Here is a 17580-nt window from a genome sequence, read left to right as displayed (position 1 = left end):
GATGGAAATAATCTAATACAAGTCCTGTCCATCTAAACAACAATTCATACAATGAAGTGAGCTAGCAAATAAATAAATATTTCCAGATGTTTCTGTTACTGGTATCTCTCTTTCTGGTTCAGGAAGTTTCTGAACCTATTGCTAACCTAGCAACTCTTCTCTCACAGCTCTTTAAAATGCCTTTTCTGAGCACTTTGTGGTTTGGATTTCTTTTTTTTTCTGGGCCATGAAAGATAGAGGTGTCTAAACAAAGAAACTTCCAAGCTTTCAAGCATGTTGGCTTTTTTTTTTTTCTTTTAAATGGTCAGTGCATGTCATGTAAGTGAAGGAGATGGTTTCAAGATGCAGTGTCACACATCTCTTATTCTCAGACATTTTAGCACATGCATAACTCCAACATATCACTCGATTGCAAAAAGCTGCCTGCAAAATCACATACATGCAGCTTTACAGCCTGTTTTATCAGGACACTACTGCCTCTGCTATGCACTGTACTAATACTACTGGCTCAAAAGCAAAAAACCTTAACTCTTTAAAACAGTATCAGAAGCCTTCTCCCCATGACGACTTTTTTTCTGTTCCTGTTGTGGTCTTTGCTTTCTTTCATACATCTGAATAATTGCTCAAGGAAATGATGGATCCAGAGGCCTCTTTTCAGCTCTTCCTGCTCTTTGCAGCAGCAAAAGAGACAGTGAACTTAAATTTCAAATGAAAAGAAGGATGCTAAAGCTTCTCTAACAAAACCTCTGGCAAGTACAATATTTTCTTCAGTTGTTTTTGTTATTTTTGGATGATTTGCATTCAGCAGTGCAATATGCACTGTTGTAATATGCAATGGAGACATCTTTGCACGATACACTCTATTGTCCAAGTCCAAAGTAACACTTGATAGTTAGCAGTTGATGTTGGCCTTCTGTTGATGCAGAAGACCACTCTTAAAACTTTTCACAGAAATGCATATTGTTTCAAAGTGAAAGGCACAAAGCACAAAATTTACGAGCTGATCATGCTCAGAGTTTTAATATATTTTTAAGGTCAAGGCCAGGTTTTAAGATCTGGTTCTCCTCCCTTCTCAAGATTTAAGCAATATTTGTAGTGAAATACTGGTGTGAAAACAGCCCAATGCAGAACTCATGCTTCAAACAGATCTGGATCTAGCTCTCAATTAATTTTAAATGGAGAAGGGTATGCTAGAAATTTGAGGCACTGTCATATGCACTGCATCCTGGGAAATGGCTACATTAATGGCTGAATACTGCCTAGAAGGGGATTACTGAAACAGTTACAATCTCATTCTGGACCAAACCTTGACTGTGCAATCTGCTTCTTCTATTACTGATGCTAAATTGTGTCCAGAACTTAGGAACTGGAAATAGGCTTTCTAGAACAAGCAAAATGTTGGGGTGCCTGGAACAAGAAGTGTTCTCTGTAGCTCTAACCACTTTTGTGCAGGAAGACCTGTCCTAGACATGCTTGGTGTCTCTGGGCTCCATTGAGACTAGAGGGGACTTCTTGAGGCAAGAAATAAAATTGCCTATGCCTGTCAGTGGCCACAGTGGACTTCGTTGCATCCCTGTGCCTAGCTCCCTTGGACCTGACCAGTCAGGGAAGCTGGGAAGAAAAGGCCTCTCTGCAGGCAAAATAGCTCTGCAGGCAAGATACTTTACAAAACTCCAACTGAGGTAGTTCTCTCCTTCAAGTCAGAGAAATGGTAACAAGTGTTTCTTCTATTTCACAGTCTAGTTCCAAAATCTCAGGAAAAAGCCCTAAAACTGCTTTTCTTCCAGGAGTCTTTCTCCCTGCCCTGGGTATTTATGACAATGACAGTGGTTGGCAAGAAGGTGTATTTGCATTCTGGAAACAGGTTTGGAATGGCTTTTCTAATCCAGGAGTATGAGAAAAAGGCTCCCAGGACAGGGCCACTGGTGCTGCAGGACAGGGTGGACCCAGATGCAACAGCCCTGCAACTCCCTACCAAAGCTGATGCTCCCATTTACCATCCTGATGGCAGGACTGGCTCTCAGAGGTGCTGCTGCTGCTTGCCAGCTGAACAGGGCAAGGCCAGAGAGATAAAGTTATAAATAAAGAAAGGGAGTGGATAGCTGGGAACAGAGGGAGGGGAGGGGGAGGGCGGGTGAAGAATCAAAAAAATCTAAATAAAGGGAAAATCTCATGGGTTCTTGGCATCAATCACTACAGCATTGTGTGGAATGTGCTTAAAAGGTCACATTTTTTGAGTGCATAGGTCTTCATACACACCTCTCACACTTACTCAGTGGGGCAGGCAAGGCAGGGCTGAGTGTCTGAAAGCCTTTCTGCTCTTTAACACCATCACGCAGCAGCACTGGGAAATTTGATAGACTAATAGACTGAAAGCTGAAGTGTTCATCTAAACAATACTATGCTAATTATTTCCAGTTAATTAGTCTTCTTTGTTTGTTTATTTAAATTTACCCCTCCTCACCCTAGATTGAACCGAGCCAAACTTTTGTGCCAGAAAGACAGAAATGAGCACAACTCATTTTGTGCAATATACTGTCTAAACAGCCAAGTGTTAGATGCTAATTATCCCCAGTGAGGGCCCAGTTTTAATCCCCATTGTGTACCAGTGCAATTCAGGCTACTACCCACAATGCATTCCTTTTACCTTTTTTTGTGTATGCATGTGACAATAGTAAGGACATGAAGCTCTATCACACTCTGATATTACTCTCTCCTCGTCAAAGCTGAGTAAAGCCAAAATGCAATTGGAAGGTGAAGCAGCAAGCAAGCAGTATTTCCTCAGCATCCAGAACCACTACACCTACATCCCACAACATTCCTTCTCCACAGAGGAAGGGTTTTTGGGGGAACAGGCTGCAAAATGCAAAAGTGCACAACAGGGACAAGCAGAGCAATGTTGAGGGGCAAAGCAGGAAAGGGAGTTTGTGCACCTCCTCTCCTTGCATTACAAAGGTGAGCAGCCTTTAGGCTGGGATGGGAATGGCGTGGGCAGGAATCCCTGCCAAAACTCAGGAGGGACCAGAGCCAGCTGCTGGAGTAACAGCTCTCTTGGTAGTCTGTATCTTCTCACCTTCAACTGACAGGCTTTTTCAACAGAGACCTCATGAAGACCATAGTGTGCCTGAGAAGGACAAAAGAAGAAACCCCCCATTTCTACAGGTGTTCAGAGCTAAATACTGCATATCACCCTTTATTCTGGCACTAGAACAAAAAAAGCAGAACAAGCAAAAATCCAAGTTGCTTCATTTTCCTATGTTACGTAACAAGCACATGTATTGAAATAGTAATAAGAAATTGTTAAGTCTTTAAGGAACAATGAATACATTCCACTGCTATATACTTCTAAAAAGCTTTGTTGACATAAATTCATAAATCTTCATGGAGCACTCACAGTTTCAGAAACTAAGCCAAGCATTACCAGAAATACCAGTTTCTTCAATACTTCACAATGTGCATCAGCTTGAGTGACCAGAGTACTACATCTCTTCCACTCTTGCCTATCAGTAAGAGTTATCTCATTTTCTCTAATATGAATTATTGAGTCCTCAGCTTCAAAACAAGAATTTTAGTCAGCACATGTTCTTGGGAAATTATTCTTCAGCTTCCTAAGTGCCACCTGGTATGAACCAGCAAACAGTGAAGAAAAAGCAAACACAACCGCATGCTCCAAATTAATCTTATGTGTGGCCAAACTATGAAACAAAATACAACACAAATTAAAGTCCAACCAATTTACCTTGTCAAGTCACAGGCACGAGAGCCTACAGCAGAAGACTACCTTACCAAGTAAGCCTTTTTTAATTCGCTCCATATTTAGCTAAGACACCATACATGAAGTGAAGCAGCAAGTAAAAAAACGGTGGCGTAACTCTGAACTATCTAAAATGTGGACCATGACCTCTCAATCTCCTTTACATGTAGAAAAGAGGATAGAAACTTTTCAGTCTCACGGGGAGGATGAGACTGAAACACCTGAGGGTGTCAGCAGAACCATGGGATACAACCTTCACCTCTGGCATGGAGATAGAAGAACAGCTTATGGTCTCGTGACGTATTCTACCATTCCTCCAGGGAGTAGGAAGGGCAAAGTGCTGATCTTAGAAACCGTTAATATGTGTTTGCAAAGCTCAAGAGGTTCAAATGAGAACTCCAGGAAATACATAGCAGTTGTTTTGGTGTGCCGCAGCATGCAAAGCACAGAACTGCTGGGGTGGGGAGGCTGGCTAATGTCATTAGGAAACTCAGACAGATCATGGGCTTTTGATTAAGAAATTAATGAGCAAAATACCTCTCTGCACTGACTTTACCCACTGGAAATTAAAATCACAGGACTTTTTATAGGGTGGGAGGGCTGTCCCAGCCTTCATATTCTTTGGCTTCCTTGAAATTCTTACCTTTAATTTTTTGGGGGCAACTGCATGGCAAAGGCAAAGGATCTCCTGGTCAGCACTGAACTCCATTTCACTATTTGCCTCCAGAGGAGGACCCAGGACACGATGATCTGTCCTGCTGATACAACTTTGAACATCAAACACGCTTTGCAGGTCTGCCAGCTCAAGACAAACAATTTCTCTATCACAAATTTCTGTTATGACTTGTGCAAGCAGGGGTTAGAAACGGCCACACATCATTCTCACCCTGCTTTCTACAGTATGGTATGAGCAGATGGGAGTTGTTAAGCATTTCTGTCTGCAGAGAAGACATGATTAACCCCCTCAGCCTTTCCCCACCCATGAGGCTCTTCACAGCCTGAAGTGACTCTTTGTAGTCCCTTTGCCAGAGAGCAAGGGGCTGCTTTACACATCACTTAAAGTGGATAGTTTCTCACTGTGTATTGAAAGAAATATATTTCCCCATTAAACAGTTGTAATCTGGGAGTAGACACCTCACTGCTTAAGTTACGCACCCAAACTTGTGGCTATGCTAGGAAATTTTTGCTTGTAACCCACCCAGGTAGCACAAGCTGCTGATTAACATCAAACATCAATGACTTTCTAGTGCTGTTATTCACCAGACTCATCAATCCTCACTCTCCAAACCATCTGAAGAGATAAGTAAGAACCCTGCTTGTTCCTTCTCATTTGCTCCAGGTTTGAAATTAATTTTTTGTAATCGTGCAGAAGTTTTTCCCCCCAGCTGACAGGAGCTGGTGGAAATGCAGTTGCAACAGGGGGGAAACAGGCAGGCTGTGTGGGGCAGTGTGCCATGGGGTGGCTGGAAAGTGACACCAGGACCCTGGCATGGTACTTGGCTTTTCTTGAGGTGGTAGCACAACTGCTCTCATTTGAGAATAGCCATCAGAGCTCCCACTGCCCCTTTCTATCTTATGTAGCAGGAGGGAGTCATGGTAGGAAGTATGTCATTAAATATGTTGGTCTGGCAATTAATGAAGGCAAGCATTAAAAAAAAACTAAAATAATTCCAACACATCATCAAGGAAATCCAGTTACATATCTAAACCATTTAATTTATATATAATATTTTTCCTTAGTTTTTTCTTTTTGAACTACAGTTTTCAATTTTAAGTTCTTTAATGGAGGAAAGTGGCGACCATTTTACAAATATATAATAGATTTACACTTGTATTCTTCCTTTCTTTCTGTATGTACAATCCTGCTTGGAAAATTCATCTCTACATTACTCTTCGTAGTTCTAAAAAAGTAAAATGTGAGCACTTAAAAGAAACTTCAAACGAGGGGAGATGAGAATTATCAATGCCATATGTTAGAACAAGTTCTTTCTGAGGTTACATCAATATCAGAAGATAGGAAACAGCTCCCAAAACTGCTTTTAAGAGAACAAGGAAGGTACTGAGTCCAGGGTCAAAGGAAACAATTTCCATGAAGAGAAGTTAAATGCAGGAGCTTGGCAGCTTTTTCTGCCTATAACAGCTGAAACACCTTCCTCATCTTCAGAAGATGAATTATTTCATGAAAAAAGCTATTTTAAAAAAAATCTTAACCATGCTTGCATATCTGTGATTATATTAGCAAATTCATATTCAAATACCAAGTGTTTTGATTAACGCAGAAAGCTTTACTCAAGCAGACAGCGCTTACTTCTACACAAAGAAATGCAAGAGTTTTCTCTCTCTTTCTCTTGTCAGACTTACATGAACCTTTTAAAAGTACAGAATCATAGCACTAGTATCAAGGAATTACTATTTCAGCCTACTGCAAGACGCTGAGCCTGTTCTAACACCAGCCCACAGCAGCAGATGGCCAGCCCTGTGTCACGTATGTCTGGGACATGTAAAACTTAACAGACAAAATTCTCACTTCCTCAGTTGCAGAACCTGAGGTCACCCTGCCCACAAACTTCAAAGCACTCATCCCTGGGGTGCCAAACACCTCCTGTTTGCTAGTGGAGCTGGAGAACAAATATTTTCACTTACAGCAGTTCCCCTTGCTCCAGTACTTCATAAGGCAGCACACTTGGGCACAGAAAAGAAACACTTCAGAGGTAAAAAGTTATATCATAGCTTCTCAAGTGTCATGACCTTCCTTACAAGCTCAGTCCTTTTGCTTGCTCTCCAGGCACTGACGAGAAAGGACCAGTGTCCCCAGTGGACCTGCCACATGCACAGGTAGCATGCTTGAGCACAGTATTAGCACTTCTCCACCTGGATACAAGGAAAACGAACTTCAGTGACTTTTTAGGCTAGGAAAAGTGGAAGAATGGCAAGAAGATTGCTCAAATATGAACTGCAAAGAGGCAGAGAGATTTTCTGTTGCTGTTGATTTCAGCTTTAAAGAAGGGGTTCAAATCTGTAAGCATGTTGCAGAAAATTAATTATGGAAAGGGTGAAATTTGTTTATTTTTAAAAAGGACAAAAAAAATCTTTGTCTGAAAGGAAAGAGAAAAAAGGTGGTCCACTTGTGAGCTCAGAGACAGCATCTCCCACATTATAATATATATAATGTAATATTCCTACAAAGCAGGAAAATAGGAATCTGTTCTGCTAGTAAAGCCAGATCCAGAAGAGCTCAGAACCACATTTTTCTTTCATATTCAGGTTCAAAATACATTCATTAAAAATTGCACAAACTAAGGCATTTCCTTCCACATGCTTTTCATGCTGGGACTAGGAGGGAGCCACAAAGCTGTTGTTTGAAGGCTGTCACTTACTGCCAAACACTTCCCATCCCACTGACCAGCTGCTATCTCAGATGTCTCTGCAAGCTTTTCCACTGGCACTAACTTTGTGTTTTGGTATTAAGAGCCAAGTCTCACTGAAATTATTAAGGCAGTAGTAACTTGGGGTTTTGAATTGTATACTTCTGTTTTCACAGATCACTCCAGAAAAACAGCCCAGAATACTCACTCATTGCTCATGTGCCATGAACCAATGCACACAAAGGAGCCCCACTCCCACAAAACAGTCTCTTGTTCTCTGTGTTTTCCACTGGGGGAAACAAATGGCTGTTCAGTGCCTCGTTGAATGTAGTTCTGCAGTGTGACAAGTGAACATCTGGCATGTTTGTTCATGTAGTTTCTCAAGCTGAGGTCTAGCTCCAAGTTCAGCTTTGCATGTGAGTGTTTTTTTGCTGAAACATGGGAAGAACAAATGGTATTGCAAAGAAGAAAACACAAAGCTGGACATCAGTGCTACCCCAGACCTTCCAGACTGCAAAGGCTTTGCTTTAGCAGTTACTAGAGATGTATCAGTTTTATGTGAAGATGAATGGAATTTAAACAGGGATGAAATGAAACAAAACAAAACATCTAGAACCAAACTTCTCACGCAACACTATGCTTTCTAAAGGACAAAAATGTCGCCATGCAAACAGCCATTTTGCAAAAGCATTATTGTTGCTTCTTCTAAAAGATGGATTCTCATCTTCTATTTCAAAAAATTCTGCTCAAAAATTCCAAGATCAATAGCTCTTCGTCAGGTGCTTACATTTTACATATAAGTCTTCCTATATTTACTGATTTTTAGATTTTTTCCTTAGTAATAATTTCTACCCAGGGCCTTGAGCTTTTCTTACGTTTACCAAGATCATTAGATTAGAGCAAATGTCCCACAATGTGTCCCCATCTCTGTTATTTTTGAGAGGCCCAGTTTGATGAGTGCTCTCACTCGTGAATGTAGCACTGCTAAACAGAGTCAGACGGCAGTGTGAGATACGGCACTAATTTGGTTTTAGGAAGGATTTTCACTAAGTGAATTTCACTCCTTCTTTAGCAGTTTGCTATTTCACCTGGATCCAACAAAAAAGGTTGGATTCTACTGCTTGGGGGCAAGGGTGTGATTTCCAAATCCTATTATTCATTAAGGAAAAAACCACATTCAGTTGGCCCTGTTAAGAACACCTACTTTTGTCACTGTGATTACTTTTAGAAGCCTTTTAGAAACAAGAGACAACCTATGCAATCAACTATATATTTTTTTAAATTTTTATTTTATTTTTAGGCAAAAGCTGAATATAAGTAAAACCCAAGAACTACTCAAGGCTTATCCCTCTCTCGCCATTCTTGGAAGAACACAGAGAGCTCTCCTTCACCCTTCAGATTTATTCCTTTCCTGAAAAGATAATAAATTATACCAAAGTTAGGGGAAAGACTTGTATTAAGCAAGGCCTCATTTCCAATGTATGTAAAATAATAGATTTACTAGAGTGATTTTTGCCCCTTCAAATTAAAAAAACACCACATTCCCACCTTGGGAAATTGTGCATATTTCTCAAAGCACAATTTCAAAGGATCTCAAATAAAAATAAATAATACTTATAATTGAAGGAGGAAAGGACGGGTAAACTTCCAAAAGCTTTCCCCAGCATGAAACAATGAATTACACAGGTATATCTGTATTAATTTAGAGAAAAGACAGTTACCAAGGTAACAAGGGATGCAGTAATTTTAATTTGGAAAGTCAATAAAGATATTAAACAAAACATTCAGAACAAGACTCCCAACACATCTGACCAGGCTCCAGGCTAAGAGAAAGAGCTACCTGTATCCAAGGCACCAGTAACTTCTGCTTCAGCCAGGGGAGCTTGCACAGGCTCATTTTAAAAAAGAAAGCTCCTTGTGAGGTTTATCAAAAACAAACTGACCACTGTGTAATTTACAGATGCTGTGTTCCCTATTAATTCTCCTTTCACTATCCTCACCAGCCAAGCAGTACTGGGAAGAGATTTGGTTTGAGGCTACTAGACAGAATTCCAAAAGATAACTAGAATTAATTTTCAGAACTATAAATGACAATTAAAATGATCAGTGAGTGCGATTCAGGGTCAGATTAAGTGTCAGAGAGCAGCACAGTATTGTTCTTATTAGCAGCATTAAAAAAATAAGCAAGAAACATCCTGAAGTCCAAAGGGTCTAAATTTAAGACACACCCAGGTTGCTACATAATTACTTACAAAAAAAGGCTCACATCTTTAGCAAGTTTTCAGATCTCCCATTATTTTAACTTACAGCAAAAAACCATTCTGCTGATGTTATGTAACCAACTGATTTTTAATAGTCTTTTGTGAAAATTTGTTTTCCTTTTAAAAAAGCTAAGTTTGTCTAATACAGTAACCAAACTACAATTGTCCAGAAAATAAGAACACAGACATTTATATGAATAAACATAAAAACATTAGCCAACTTGTTATGGATAACAGACATCATTAAAATTCTATTTTTTTTTGTTGCTGTATCTGACTGATTTCATAACGAAGTCTTTTAACGAAAATAAGCTATGATATCATAGAATCATAGAATCATAGAATCATAGAATTAGCCGGGTTGGAAGAGACCTCAGAGATCATCTAGTCCAACCCTTGACCCACCGGAGCAGTTGCTAGACCATGGCACTGAGTGCCACATCCAGTCTTTTTTTAAATGTCTCCAGGGACGGAGAATCTACCACCTCACCGGGCAGTCCATTCCATAGCCTGATCACCCACTCCGTGAAGAAATTCTTTCTAATATCTAACCTAAACCTCCCCTGGCACAACTTAAGACTGTGTCCTCTTGTCTTGTTGATGGTCGTCTGGAGACTTCCTACCTGCAACTGGAATGTACAATTTTTTTCAGTAAGTTTTTTTTTTAAAAGTCAGCACTGAAATGTCATTAAGATGCATGCAGGGAAAACCACACCAAAACAAAACCCACAAAAAATATTATAGGTAGGTAACAACCCTGCAGGCCACCTCTACTCCAAGCTACATATATGTCTTTTTCCTCCAAGGAAACTTCTGAGGAACAATCACAACTACTCCTAAGGACTTCTATTGAGAAAAAGGAAAGAAGTCCAAGCCATCAAGATTTATGTAGGATAAGAGATGCAAATAAAAAATACCCAAATTATAAAATTATTTTCATTCAGGTTTCAGTTCTTCATGGAAATATTTGATGATACCGCTTGAAACTACTGGCATCACACTGCAGCTCTTAATCTTCTGAAGTCTGTGAGGATTGTTTCATTTAGACTATGGTCATCAGTCATAATTTCCCATTTACTTGACTGTGGGCTAAATTCATAGTTTATGCACTTTTAAAATATACTTATCTAAAGACACTGGGGCTGCACACAACTGTACCCTGTGTCCTGGAACAGAAAGTCATTTATGCTCAGGCTCGTATTGCCAGCACCAGTTCCAGAGTTTATTGCCCTGGTTTTCCATCAGGACTAAATCAATACACAAGACACATTACTGAGATGCAGGGGTCAGGCAGGGTTGGTGACTCTGAACCAGTGCTCCCCGTGCTGGCCATGGAGTCACCTCGTATTTATGGCTTCACACTTTCCCACCTCCAGAGCAGAAGCTGTGAAATGTGCTGCCCACATCTGAACATTAGCCTCATCTTGCCACCCAGCCCACCTCTCTAAGAAAAATGTAATGATGTCACAGAAAAAAAAACAAAAGGATGCTAGTCCACCAGGGCCACCACTACCTGGTGGAAGAATACAGAATCATAGAATTGGCTGGGTTGGAAGGGACCTCAGAGATCATCGAGTCCAACCCTTGAACCACCACTGCGGTTGCTAGGCTATGGCACTAAGTGCCACATCCAGTTTCTTTTTAAATATCTCCAGGGATGGAGAATCCACTACTTCAGTGGGCAGCCCATTCCAATGCTTGATCACCCTCTCTGTAAAGAAATTCTTTCTAATATCTAACCTAAACTTCCCCTGGCACAACTTAACACTGTGCCCTCTTGTCTTGTTGAAAGTCATCTGGGAAAAGAGACCAACCCCCACCCGGCTACAACCTCCTTTCAGGTAGTTGTAGAGAGCAATGAGGTCTCCCCTGAGCCGCCTCTTCTCCAGGCTGAACAGCCCCAGCTCCCTCAGCCTCTCATAGGGTCTGTGCTCGAGTCCCTTCACCAGCCCAGTTGCCCTCCTTTGGACCTGCTCCAAGACCTCGATATCCTTCCTAAACTGAGGGGCCCAGAACTGGACAAAGGACTCAAGCTGTGGCCTCACCAGTGCTGAGTACAGGAGCAGAATCACTTCCTTGGACCTGCTGGCCACGCTGTTCCGGATACAGGCCAGGATGCCATTGGCCTTCTTGGCCACCTGGGCACATTGCTGGCTCATGTTCAGCTTGCTGTCGGTCCAGACTCCCAGGTCCCTTTCTGTCTGGCTGCTCTCAGCCACTCTGTATGCCCAGTCTGGACTTCCCCATGGGATTGTTGTGGCCAAAGTGCAGGACCCAGCACTTGGCCCTGTTGAACCTCATCCTGTTGGAATCAGCCCAACTCTCCAGTCTGTCCAGGTCCCTCTGCAGAGCCCTCCTGCCTTCCAGCTGATCCACACTCCTCCCCAGCTTAGTGTCGTCTGCAAATTTGCTGATGATGGACTCAATCCCTTCATCTAAATCACCAATGAAGATATTGAACAGAACTGGGCCCAACACCAATCCCTGGGGGACACCACTAGTGACCGGCCGCCAACTGAATGCAGCACTGTTCAGCACCACTCTCTGGGCCCAGCCCTCCAGCCAGTTCTTAACCCAGCACAGAGTGCTCCTGTCCAAGCTGTGGGCTGACAGCTTTTTCAGGAGAATGCTGTGGGAGATGGTGTCAAAGGCTTTGCTGAAGTCCAGGTAGACCACATCCACAGCCTTCCCCTCATCCACCAGTCACATCACCTGATCATAAAAGGAGATCAGGTTGGTCAGACAGGACCTGCCCTTTCTAAATCCGTGCTGGCTGGGTCTGATCCCTTGCCCATCCTGCAGGTGCTGTGTGATTGCACTGAGGATGATCTGTTCCATGACCCTGCCAGGCACTGAGGTCAGGCTGACGGGCCTGTAGTTTCCTGGGTCCTCTTTCTGGCCCTTTTTGTGGTTTGGTGTGACATTCGCCAACTGTGCTGAAAATCAAATGCTCTTACTGCATAAGGGAGGAAGGTGGGAAAGGCACAGACTGCACACCAGAAGAGACAGCATAGTTATTAGAAACATCTTTTAAAACATTTACCTCTATGGAGCTTCACATTTTTTATCTTAGAATGAAATGCTGCATATCAGTCAAACAGGCAGAAAGGTTAAAGTTACCAATAACACACTTTATTTGCTTTAACTGTATGGCTCCAATCTATGTTGACACTCATTTGCATTATCATAGTTATTTGCTTTAACTGCTGGCTATAGCATTTGTTGACACATGTATTACCATAGTTACTTGCTACTTTCAATCCCTAGTTGGTACCTAGTTGTGAAAGAAAAGCTACAAAAGTACAAAAATCATTTTTTCATGCAATTTATAACTGTGGCAGAAAGAGAGAGCACAAAAAAAAAGCTGTTGCTGAGAGGTTCCATACTTGCAGATGTTTATACTGAACTTCCAGATGTTTTCCTTGCATTTATTGCCTTTTTATAATACAAGTAAGGGACTGTCTTCAAACACAGTGAGACTCCTTCAAATCTAAACAGTTTATATAAAAGGAACCTTCATTTGTTTATCTTTAACCAAGTTAGTTTCCAGATCTTACAGAATATACCATATTCCTCCAAACAAAGTGAATAGTCTTATGGATGGGAAAGGCCTAAGTGTCTTTTTAGTTCCCAGAAACATAAAGGGAGCAATGGTGAATTAATTGTTTGCTCTCCCTATGTCCTGGGTGCTAGCTGTGGTGTTTGGCTCAACAAGCATGACTGATTTGTGTCAAACACCATTGAGAACTCACCCAACACAGAAGGCTAATTGGCAGGATTGATAAAATACATGTACGAAGGCTTGTTAGTGTTGTTCTTTTTGAAAATTCAGTAATAAAACTTTAGTGTCATAATCACACAATCTAATGTCTAAATTGAGAAGAATGAAAAAACTTATAGAGGTATAGTGAAGAGTTATCCACATTGTAAAAACAAGACAAAGTAAAGATGGGTGTCTAAAAAGTATTTCTGCAGGAAAACATAGAGGTCAGCTTTCTAACAGAAATTATGTGAACCAGTAGTTATCTAAAAATGCAGGAATAAAAACCTCTAAGAGACCTTATCCTGTCATGACTTATTCCAAGCCATGGAGCTATTTTTTTCAGCCTGAGCTCAGAAATCCTCTTTTGGTGCTTTCACTACTTCTTAGATCAGTAGTTAGATGTTGCCTTCCATTTTTGGGCCAAATCTGCATTTGGTCCAGCCAAATGCATTCAGTTTAGCTATGGCTGTCAGTTCAGTTTTGTCGTCTAATGCAAGATATAAAAAAATGTGGAGGATGGAAGAGAGGATGCTACCTTTCAGCTGTTGTGTCTGCTACCTTTCCACCTGTTCCTGTGACTGCTCATTTGAATGTGGTGGTGAAAGGCAAAGGGTCACTGAGCTGCAAGCCAAACCAGGCTCGGTGTGATGGCTGTGTGCAGTACCCAGATCAGTCCAGCCTTAGTCCCAGCACAAAGGAAAGGCACACTCTAGAAAAAGAGCTTTATGTTCCTTGTTAACTCTTGAAAGAGTTCAAAAGCAGCATTGTTAAAAGAAAAAAGGGTTCAATTGTGAAATCACTCCCTTCTGTTTAAAATATTTTACTCAAGAAAAAAAAAACCTAACAACAACAACAACAAAAAAACACACCACAACAAAAAGACAAAAACAAATTAAATAAATTAAAAAATAAATAATGATAATAGTAATAAAAAAAGAAATGTTCTCTGGTTTTGAGTTGTTCCTCGGACTCAGCAGCATCCATCTCACCCACCCTCTGGGATGACGCATTGTGCCAGACCCCGACTGGCCCAGCCAGCGCACCCCGCGGCCCTCCCGGCACAATCACCCCCTTGTCAGGGGCGGCTCCTGCCCCTGCCCCACAGATGTCGAACCCATCGCTGCCGGCCCGGCTGCACCTCCTGCGGGGAGGCTCCTCTGCTCCGGGAGCACGGCAGCAAGACGAGAGGAGGGCAGGCGGTGTGGAGCAGATAACGAACAAGAAGCTGTTGTGCTAATGCTCTCCCCCCCTGCTCCTCGAATCGTAGCGTGAATGGGGAAAAGGGGAAAAGAGGAAAAGATGATCTGCTGGCTGCAGCGAGGCTTGGCCTGGGACTGCGGCCAGGAGGCCGACTTCACCCGTTCATGGAAGTTTAAAAGTCAGACGAACAGTTCATTGCCGCCCCAGTCAAAGGTTACTTATGGCTGGGCAGCACTTCAACAATGGTCCTAAGATGACGACTGGCTTGCCTCCCTCTGCCAAGTGCTCCTACTCAGACTCACAGATCTGTGTTTCCTCGGTTCCCAAGGCACCCTCCTCCTCCAAAAGGAATTGCCTTCTCTTGAGTAAGTGGGCTGACACACACTAGTACCCCCCCACAGAGCTGAGAGGAGGAGGGACAGAGATCCTAACAATAAACTGAAATGCTCCCTTACCCCTCTCCACCTCCAGCAAAAAGTTGGTTTCAGCCTCAGACAGCAATGTATTATCCTGATCTGCACACTAAGGAAAGCAGGGGGTCTTTACCTGTATGCTACTGAAGTTCACTGAGGCAGAAAAAGCCAGATAAACATTTAGCAGGTTGTTCCGGGCGGCCTACGATACCTATCTTGTGCCTTTCCAAAGCTGAAGCAGATCAACTCCAAACCCTATACCCTTACCACTTTTACCAGTTTAATCTTTCCCACGTGAAAATGTTAAACCAGACTTCTAACCAGACTGAAAGCAGTACCAGAAGAGCAGGACACACTTCTGAACAACAGGTTAAATATACCACTCCTAGATACTGCCTAACAAGTGGGGGTTTTTTTGGTTTTGCTTTTTTTTCCATTAAAGTGCAAATGCAGTATTATTGGATGGCACTTGTTAGCTGATGGCAACTAATTAACATTTCTCATGGTTCATTAGCACTCTAACAACCTGACAAACTTTTAAGTCTCTATTGTTGCCCACAGGTCTTGATTTTTGGCTGCAGTCGATTTTTTTTTTAATTAATTATTAAAAAAACCCAAAACAAACCCACATCTGTTTTCCACCCATCTTTATTTTGCAACTGTCTCCCAGCTGGTAAGGAGGTGAAGGCACTGTTTCCTCTTTACACTCTGACTGACCTCCTCCAACCAAAGAAACTACACTGCTTTGAAAAAAACCAAACTGGCTTTTCAAACTAATAGAGACGTGTGAGATCCAAATATAGCATGAAGTGTGTCACAGCCAGGGATTGCCTTCGCTTTCTTCAAACAGGTTTAATAAAATAATGCCTCACCTTTCTCTGTAAATTATGTTTTATCCAGTTTAGATGAAGTACTATAGCAGAGTATGTGCACAAGGAAGGAATGTGTGAAGGAATTTAACTGCATCAATAATGAGAAATAAGGTTCTGTTTGAATTCTGAAGAAAGGTTCAAGATGTTCTACCTGCAGTCCTGAAAATTTTTGTTCCAAATAGTCCCAATGAGAAATCAAGAGTTACTACTGAACTACATCAGCAGCACAGCTTGAGTCACCAGTGTGACTGAAGCTATTTAACCTTTGGCCTTTTTCTACAGATTTCAGAACAAAATCTGGAAAAAAATGTACAAACTAGGGAGAAAAAAACAAAAGAACAAGGGCTACGTTATGTTCCTTGTACACTTCTACTGTTGAGGCAACATTGGGTGACCCGTACACCTTTCCTGTGACCTCTGTTCCTAAGAGGAGACTGCAGGAGGGTCCTTGTCATTACCTACCCTTCTAGCTGCATACATACCTTTAGTTCCATATGTACCTGGGATTAGCTGTCATGTGCCCTGTGCTGTTTATTCAGTGACTATTTATTTATTCCTACAATTCTGCATTGCAGCAGCTTCAGTGCTCACTATTTCCCCTCCACTTTTTCAAGTGTGTGCCAGTCTTGCTCCCCACAGGAAAAGTCCACTGCTGTTATGAACAGGAGTTCATTCAGGACAGAAAACGAGACTACATTTCTCAAAAAAAAAAACAAACCCTGCAAAACTTGAGTTTTCTTTGTGTTCATAACCTCACCGCTTTCTCTGAGAAGGATCACAGCAGTGGGAAGGGACAGATTTCCAACCCACGAGGCAGCCAGAAGTGCTTTTACACGCTGCTAAAAACCTTTCTCACAAAACCTGGGAGATTCTTTCCCTGAAGATAACAGCAGGTCCTGTAGGAATACAAGTTATCAATGGCTGAACACAAGTCAACTACACAGTTCACGTGCTGTTTACAAGTTAGTCAGAAAGCCACATGTATTCTTAAGCTACCATGAGTTGACATAGTGACTCACATCAACTCTCTGCAAACATGCAAGTTGCAGCTCTGCATGTATTCTGAGCACATGTGCAGAGAATGACTGCTCAAAAGCACAAGCTATGTGGTGTAAAGGCATGGAAATCAGGATGCCAAATCAGGAACTGGGACAATTTTGGGGTTTTCAGACTGTGTACAGTTGCATTTATGGACTATCAGAACAAATGCCACAGAGTACTAAGGCCCCAAGAAGTGTGCACTGTCCTGGAGAACCTCACAGGAAGGAACATAGGCTGGGACAAGGAGTCAGCTGGCACCATCCTTGCCTGCTCACAATCATCTGCAGCAACAAAGAGCTTCTGAGAACATCACCAGAGAATGGCACCCAGTATTCAGGCTGTGCTTTTGCATAAAGAAACTGAGAGCCCCAGACAAAACCCAAATGCCATAAAGAGCCATCCACAAAAAGACAGTAATTTTCTGTCTGTCTTGATATTTGGTCTCATTTGTCTCCCTGTTTTCCAAGCCCTGAAGCTTAGGCACCTCCTAAGCAGTGCCTCACATGCTACTTTGCTGTATTAGCTACCTTGGTAGCTACCAGATTTGCCCAACATTGCAGACCTGAGCTAACTGTATATATAGTCCTGCTTAACATGCAAACTGTTTTCTTTGATAGCCTGTAGCCCGTCATTGTTCTTCAGACATGGGAATATTGCCTGAATACACACTACACCTTCCGGGTAGCAAACAAGAGAAGAGGCACTTCAGTGGAAGATGGAGCCTTCCCTGTGATTATTTTATCACAGGTTGCAGCATCTTGGCATCTTCAAAGACAAAAGGCATTCAGCACAGGATAGAACTCTGCTGCAACAGGTTTTAAACCTGCATTGCTGCAAGAAAGCACCACTGTATACCTGGAGGTTGTGGATTTTTCATCACTTTCAAGTTACAGGGCAACAAGTTGCTGACA

At 42.0% G+C, this 17580-nt stretch overlaps 1 protein-coding gene across 2 annotated transcripts in view; it reads right to left on the bottom strand.

The window, feature by feature from the left end:
- Positions 1 to 17580, bottom strand: part of LPAR1 (lysophosphatidic acid receptor 1) — a 76870-nt gene that overhangs the window by 19017 nt on the left and 40273 nt on the right. The window lies entirely within an intron of this gene.

This window comes from Calypte anna, chromosome Z (genome assembly GCF_003957555.1).
Source record: "Calypte anna isolate BGI_N300 chromosome Z, bCalAnn1_v1.p, whole genome shotgun sequence".
In the NCBI taxonomy this organism is placed as follows: Eukaryota; Metazoa; Chordata; class Aves; order Apodiformes; family Trochilidae; genus Calypte; species Calypte anna.
Note: the sequence above shows the minus strand (reverse complement) of the source record. Positions and strands in the feature narration are given on the sequence as shown.